The sequence below is a fragment of the Nerophis lumbriciformis genome, linkage group LG39, assembly GCF_033978685.3.
Source record: "Nerophis lumbriciformis linkage group LG39, RoL_Nlum_v2.1, whole genome shotgun sequence".
Taxonomy (NCBI): Eukaryota; Metazoa; Chordata; class Actinopteri; order Syngnathiformes; family Syngnathidae; genus Nerophis; species Nerophis lumbriciformis.
In genome coordinates this window covers 14,494,001-14,500,000 of record NC_084586.2, presented here as the reverse complement: position 1 = coordinate 14,500,000, position 6,000 = coordinate 14,494,001, and the positions used below count along the sequence as shown (strand labels likewise).

Genomic DNA, 6,000 nt, shown 5'->3' with positions numbered 1-6,000 from the left:
CCTATGAGGAGTTTTATTGTACATCCGTAAACAACATACTTGCCAACCCTCCCGAATTTTCCATTCTCTCCCGAAAACCTCCCGGGACAAATATGCTCCCGAAAATCTTCCGATTTTCAGCCGGAGCTGGAGGCCACGCCCCCTCCAGCTCCATGCGGACCTGAGTGAGGACAGCCTTTTTTCACAACGGGAGGACAACAGGGTGACAAGAACTAAATCATCCAGACTAGAGACAAATTGTATTATTATGTTTATCTTACCTAAAAATAAATATATTTATTAATTAAAAAAAACTAAATACATTTTTACTATATTTTACTGAAAACATCAAAATGTATTGTATTTTTATTTGTATTTTTTCTGACTCCTTATTACATCCAGGCATTAGAATTATACATTAAAATAAACATATTTGAAATAATTAATTTTAAATTATCATAATAATTCATTTAAAATGACCATATTTAATTATTAAAATAATTGCTTGTTTATCAACAACTTTAGCATTTTATTCATTACATTTTGTAGTTCTCAGAAGCCAAGTTATGTTATATTCCTTAAGATTTATTTATGCAAGTTTGAAGTATCAATTATCTAAACACAGTTTTGTTTGCATATTTTCAGGATATATATATATATATATATATATATATATGTGTGGGGAAAAAAAATCACAAGACTACTTCATCTCTACAGGCCTGTTTCATGAGGGGGTTCCCTCAATCATCAGGAGATTTTAATGGGAGCATTCACATACCATGGTTTATATAGGGCACACAGTGGGTGGGTACAGGCTGGCGTAGGGGCGTGGTGATTGGCTCATGTGTTACCTAGGAGGTGTTTCCGTCTGTGGCGGCATGCTGATACAATTTCGCTGCGCTTGTTGAGGGATGACAGGTCTGGACGGTATATAATAAACAGTTTCTCTTTCAAGCATAGGTTGCATCTTTTATTACCACTATTGTAAGGTGTGCTGGATGCAAGAATTTGCCATGTTATTGAATATTCAACATTATTGTCTTTGAGGTCCCAAATGTGTTTGCTGAGTTCTGTGGTATTCCGCAGGTTTTGGTTCCTGAAAGAAGCCTTGTGATTGTTCCATCTGGTTTTAAACTCTCCCTCGGTTAATCCTACATATGTGTCGGATGTGTTAATGTCCTTGCGTGTTACCTTAGATTGGTAAACAACTGATGTTTGTAAGCACCCCCCGTTGAGAGGGCAATCAGGTTTCTTGCGGCAGTTGCAGCCTTTGTTGGTTTTGGGGTCGCTCTGTCCGGGGGCCGACGGCTCATTTGCAATTGTTTTGTTGTGGTATATATATATATGTGTATGAAATACTTGACTTGGTGAATTCTAGCTGTCAATATACTCCTCCCCTCTTAACCACGCCCCCAACCACGCGCTGCCCCGCCCCCGACCACGCCCCTACCCCCCACCTCCCGAAATCGGAGGTCTCAAGGTTGGCAAGTATGGTAAACAAGCTCATTGGTGTGTCTAGTGCACTGGTGTCAAACTCAAGGCTTGCGGGCCACATCTGGCCCTCCACGTCATTTTAAATGGCCTGCAAAAGCCTGGAAATATTTGTCAATAAAATACCTTATATTTTCTTTCTTTACTTTCTTATTTTCTAGTTTGACAGGGGGAAAAAATGGTGTCCAAAATTGCAACACATATTATATTACCTAACTTTGTTGGTCAAAATCCAAATAAATACTTAAATATCTGCTTAACTTACGATTTCGAAGCAAGTTATCCATAAATTTGTACACTATAAAAATGACCGATAGATTTTACTGTATAATTTAGGGAGTTTTTTTTTACAGCATATTACAGTAAGTTGAAAAAAAAAAACGACCAATGTTTGTTTTTTTACAGTAAAATGTAGGGATGTCCGATAAATGCGTTAAAATGTAATATCGTAAATTATCGGTATCGTTTTTTTTATTATCGGTATCGTTTTTATTTTTTTATTTTTATTTAAAAAAAATTATTAAATCAACATAAAAAACACAAGACACACTTACAATTAGTGCACCAACCCAAAAAACCTCCCTCCCCCATTTACACTCATTCACACTCAAGCTTTGTTTCTTTCTGTTATTAATATTGTGGTTCCTACATTATATATCAATATATATCAATACAGTCTGCAAGGGATACAGTCCGTAAGCACACATGATTGTGCGTGCTGCTGGTCCACTAATAGTACTAACCTTTAACAGTTAATTTTACTCATTTTCATTCAATATTAGTTTCTATGTAACTGTTTTTATATTGTTTTACTTTCTTTTTTATTCAAGAAAATGTTTTTAATTTATTTATCTTATTTTATAAATTTTTTTAAAAAAGTACCTTATCTTCACCATACCTGGTTGTCCAAATTAGGCATAATAATGTGTTAATTCTACGACTGCATAAATCGGTTGATATAGGTATCGGTTGATATCGGTATCGGTAATTAAAGAGTTGGACAATATCGGATATCGGCAAAAAGCCATTATCGGACATCCCTAGTAAAATTCTGTCGACTGAGCTGTCAGTTGTTTTTTTGATGATTTTATGGTACCACATTTGATTGATTTTATGGTAAAAAAAACTGGCAGCTGAGTTGCCAAAATAAAATTAAACACCAATACTGTATTTGTATTTACAGTAATATGTTGTAAAAATAATAATAGTAATAAAAAAAAAACACCATATATTTTACAGTAAAAGTCTGGCAACTAAGCTGCCAGTTTTTCTTCTGTAAAAACAGTTGTAAAATCCACAGATTTTTTTTTCTCTTTACGTAAAAAAAATGTAAAATATTTAAATTCATAGGCACACTGCACAATAAAATGATCAAAAAATAGCAGTGTTCAGAATCAGAATACCTTTTATTGTCATTGTATGTAAACAACGAAATTGAACAGCAATCCAGCTCAGTGCTTTTAAAACAACCTACATAAAATAGTCTTAAGACAACAAACAATAATTAAAAAATTTAAAATTTCAAAACATAATAAAATGTTAAACATATTGCACAGCAAGAAAGCGGCCACACAAAATAGCAGTGTTGACATTTATACAGTTAAAAAATGAACTGTATACGGTAAACTAAGAGATTCTTGAAGTTTCAGTTTACCTAATATTTTACAAGAAGCCAAGAAATAAAATTTATCAAAAAATAGCAATGTTGACATCTTTTTTTACAAATTTAAAAATCCATCCATCCATTTTTCTACCGCTTGTCCCTTTTTGGGGGGTGCTGGAGCCTATCTCAGAAATGAACTGTATAAAAACTAAGGGATTCTTGAAGATTCAGTTTTCCTAATATTTTACATAAAGTCAAGAAATAAAATTATCAAAAAATAGCGGTGTTGACATCTTTCTTTACAAATTCAAAAATAAACTGCATAAAAACTAAGGGATTCTTGAAGATTCAGTTTTCCTAATATTTTACATGAAGTTAAGAAAAAAAAATACATTATTTATTTAACACTTAAACATGCACCTGGGGATAGGTTGATTGGCAACACTAAATTGGCCTTTAGTGTGTGAATGTGAGTGTGAATGTTGTCTGTCTATCTGTGTTGGCCCTGCGATGAGGTGGCAACTTGTCCAGGGTGTACCCCGCTTTCCGCCCGATTGTAGCTGAGATAGGCTCCAGCGACCCCGAAGGGAATAAGCGGTAGAAAATGGATGGATGGATCTCTAGTCTACATCAACTTCAGATCTATCCATCAATTCTACGTAAAAAAAAAAAATTTTTATTTTGTCTTTTTGTTAAAGAAAAATGTTTTTTTATGGCAAAATATGAAAAATCTTCCACAAAAAATATTTTTCAAAGAGGAATATTTAATGTGAAGTAATCGGAGCCTTGGATAGGTCAATAATTCATAAAAACATTGATTTTGATTAATTTTGAGCAATGACAGTTTTTAAGAAAAAAAAACCAGCTTTGTTTTATTAATCAACATTGCAACTTTTTCTAAATTACATTTCACCTGTAAGCTTTTTTTATTTCACTTTTGTTATGTTTTTGTTTATTTTAATAGTATTTTTAGAATGTGCCGTGGGCCTTTAAAACATTAGCTGCGGGCCGCAAATGGCCTCCAGGCCACACTTTTGACATCCCTGCTATAGATAATAAAAAATTTAATTTGATAAGTCTATCGATAAAAAGCAGAGCCTGGCGACGCTTGCGCGTTTATCATAACGCACAGTCAGCATCTCTGCTTCAGTCAACAATGACACTTGCTAACTTGTCAGCCACTTCTCCTAGAGACTCCTTTTGATCACTCCTCGCACATTAACACTTCAAAAGGCACATATTTGTTGACCTGCAAAGTATGTTTTTGGGGTGACAAAGTACAGCATTAAAAAAATCCGGAAATATAAGAATGACAGAAATCATCATAAATTGAAAACTACAATGGGATATTATTTAGATGAAATTTCAACACATGATCACATCTTTTTAGTTCATCAAATTAATGAAATTAGCGTTGGAAGTGACAGACAATCTGAGTAAACACAGGTGGTCGGACTTGACTAGTCGAATCGGATGTTACAAGGCAGCGATCAAGCAGTCCAAAAAAATCAAGTGTGCGAATCGATCAATTTAAAAGATACTTGGCAGACTCGCATATAAATATCCAACTTACAGAACAGGCCAAAAGTTTGAACACACCTTCTCCAGTGCGTTTTCTTTATTTTCATGACTATTTATATTGTAGATGCAGTGTTTCCCACAGGACAGGCATCTATTTGTGGTGGTGTGGTCGGGGGGTGGGGGGTGGCGGCGGCAGCGGCGATGACCAAGAAGAACGCGGAGTTGGAATATAATTACAACATTTTATGTACATATTTATATACAGATTTGAACAATTAGTGATTCACTGAAATATATTTATTAATTGTGGTTCTTACAAAAAATATATCTTATAAAATATAAAAGCTAAAATGTCTCTTAAAGCTCTGCCCCTTTAATTAGTGAATACTAAATAATTTAACTTTAGCCTAATACTACAACCATATTATTTACCAGCAACATAAAGTGAAACAGAGGCAGAGGTGTCCTGTCACAGTCAGTCAACCTCCTCCTCCTCCTGCTGCTGCTGAACAGGTCGCACCTGTGGTCCGGACTGTAGGCCTACCTCCTCTCCAAGTCAAGCCCTTTTCGGCCGTTGAAAATATTTTTCTATACTCATCTGTGTGAAGGAGTGAACATCCAACATTAGAATTTATTACTAACGAGCAGAACCGCTCTATGTACAGTGCCGTCTAACCTTAAGCGGCAGCAGCTCAACACATGCAGGGTTCAACGTTAAGGTTTTTTCTACTTGCCCGACTTCTCAAATCTACTTGCCCCAATATTTTTACTTGTCCTGCCTAGGTTTTTTTCTGGCTGTGTAGTGCTCATGGCTTATATCTTACTAAAATTCTTCCCGTTGACTATTTACAACACTACACAGTATTTATTATTATTATTATTATTATTATCTATAATTACATTTAAATGGCATTGCATACATGTAAAATTAAATGGTATTTCACATTATTTGACCAGTAGCAGTTACACCCATCTGAACAGGTCAGCCACATGTTTAAAGCCCGATCACAGTTGAAATCTTGAAATAAAGGGCTTTTAATGGCCAAAACATTAACCTGGACAACATTTTAACAGCTGGTTGGATCAGATTTTATTCTTTTCATTGCATTCACATGCTGCAGTGGACAGTGGACAATTTAGCTTCAGTCCATGTGTGTTTATTGACAACATGGTTATAACCTGGACACGTTAGCTCGTCAGTAGGGTAACACGTGACTTTTACTACGTTCGTCTGCCCCGGCCCACGAGTCAAACAGCGGCGGTGTTAATGAAGCAGAGGATTAACGTTAAATATATGACGAGCCGCGAGCGATGCAGCTATAACATATCTACCTATAACCTATATTACCCTCGTATTTTGATCCCGTTTCGTCCGTCCGTCCGTCCCTCTTCTTCTTCTTCTTCTT

At 35.4% G+C, this 6,000-nt stretch overlaps 1 protein-coding gene across 1 annotated transcript in view; it reads left to right on the top strand.

Annotated features, from left to right (window-relative positions):
• polr3e (polymerase (RNA) III (DNA directed) polypeptide E) overlaps positions 1-6,000 on the top strand; it is a 48,497-nt gene that overhangs the window by 767 nt on the left and 41,730 nt on the right. The gene's annotated exons all lie outside the window — the stretch shown is intronic.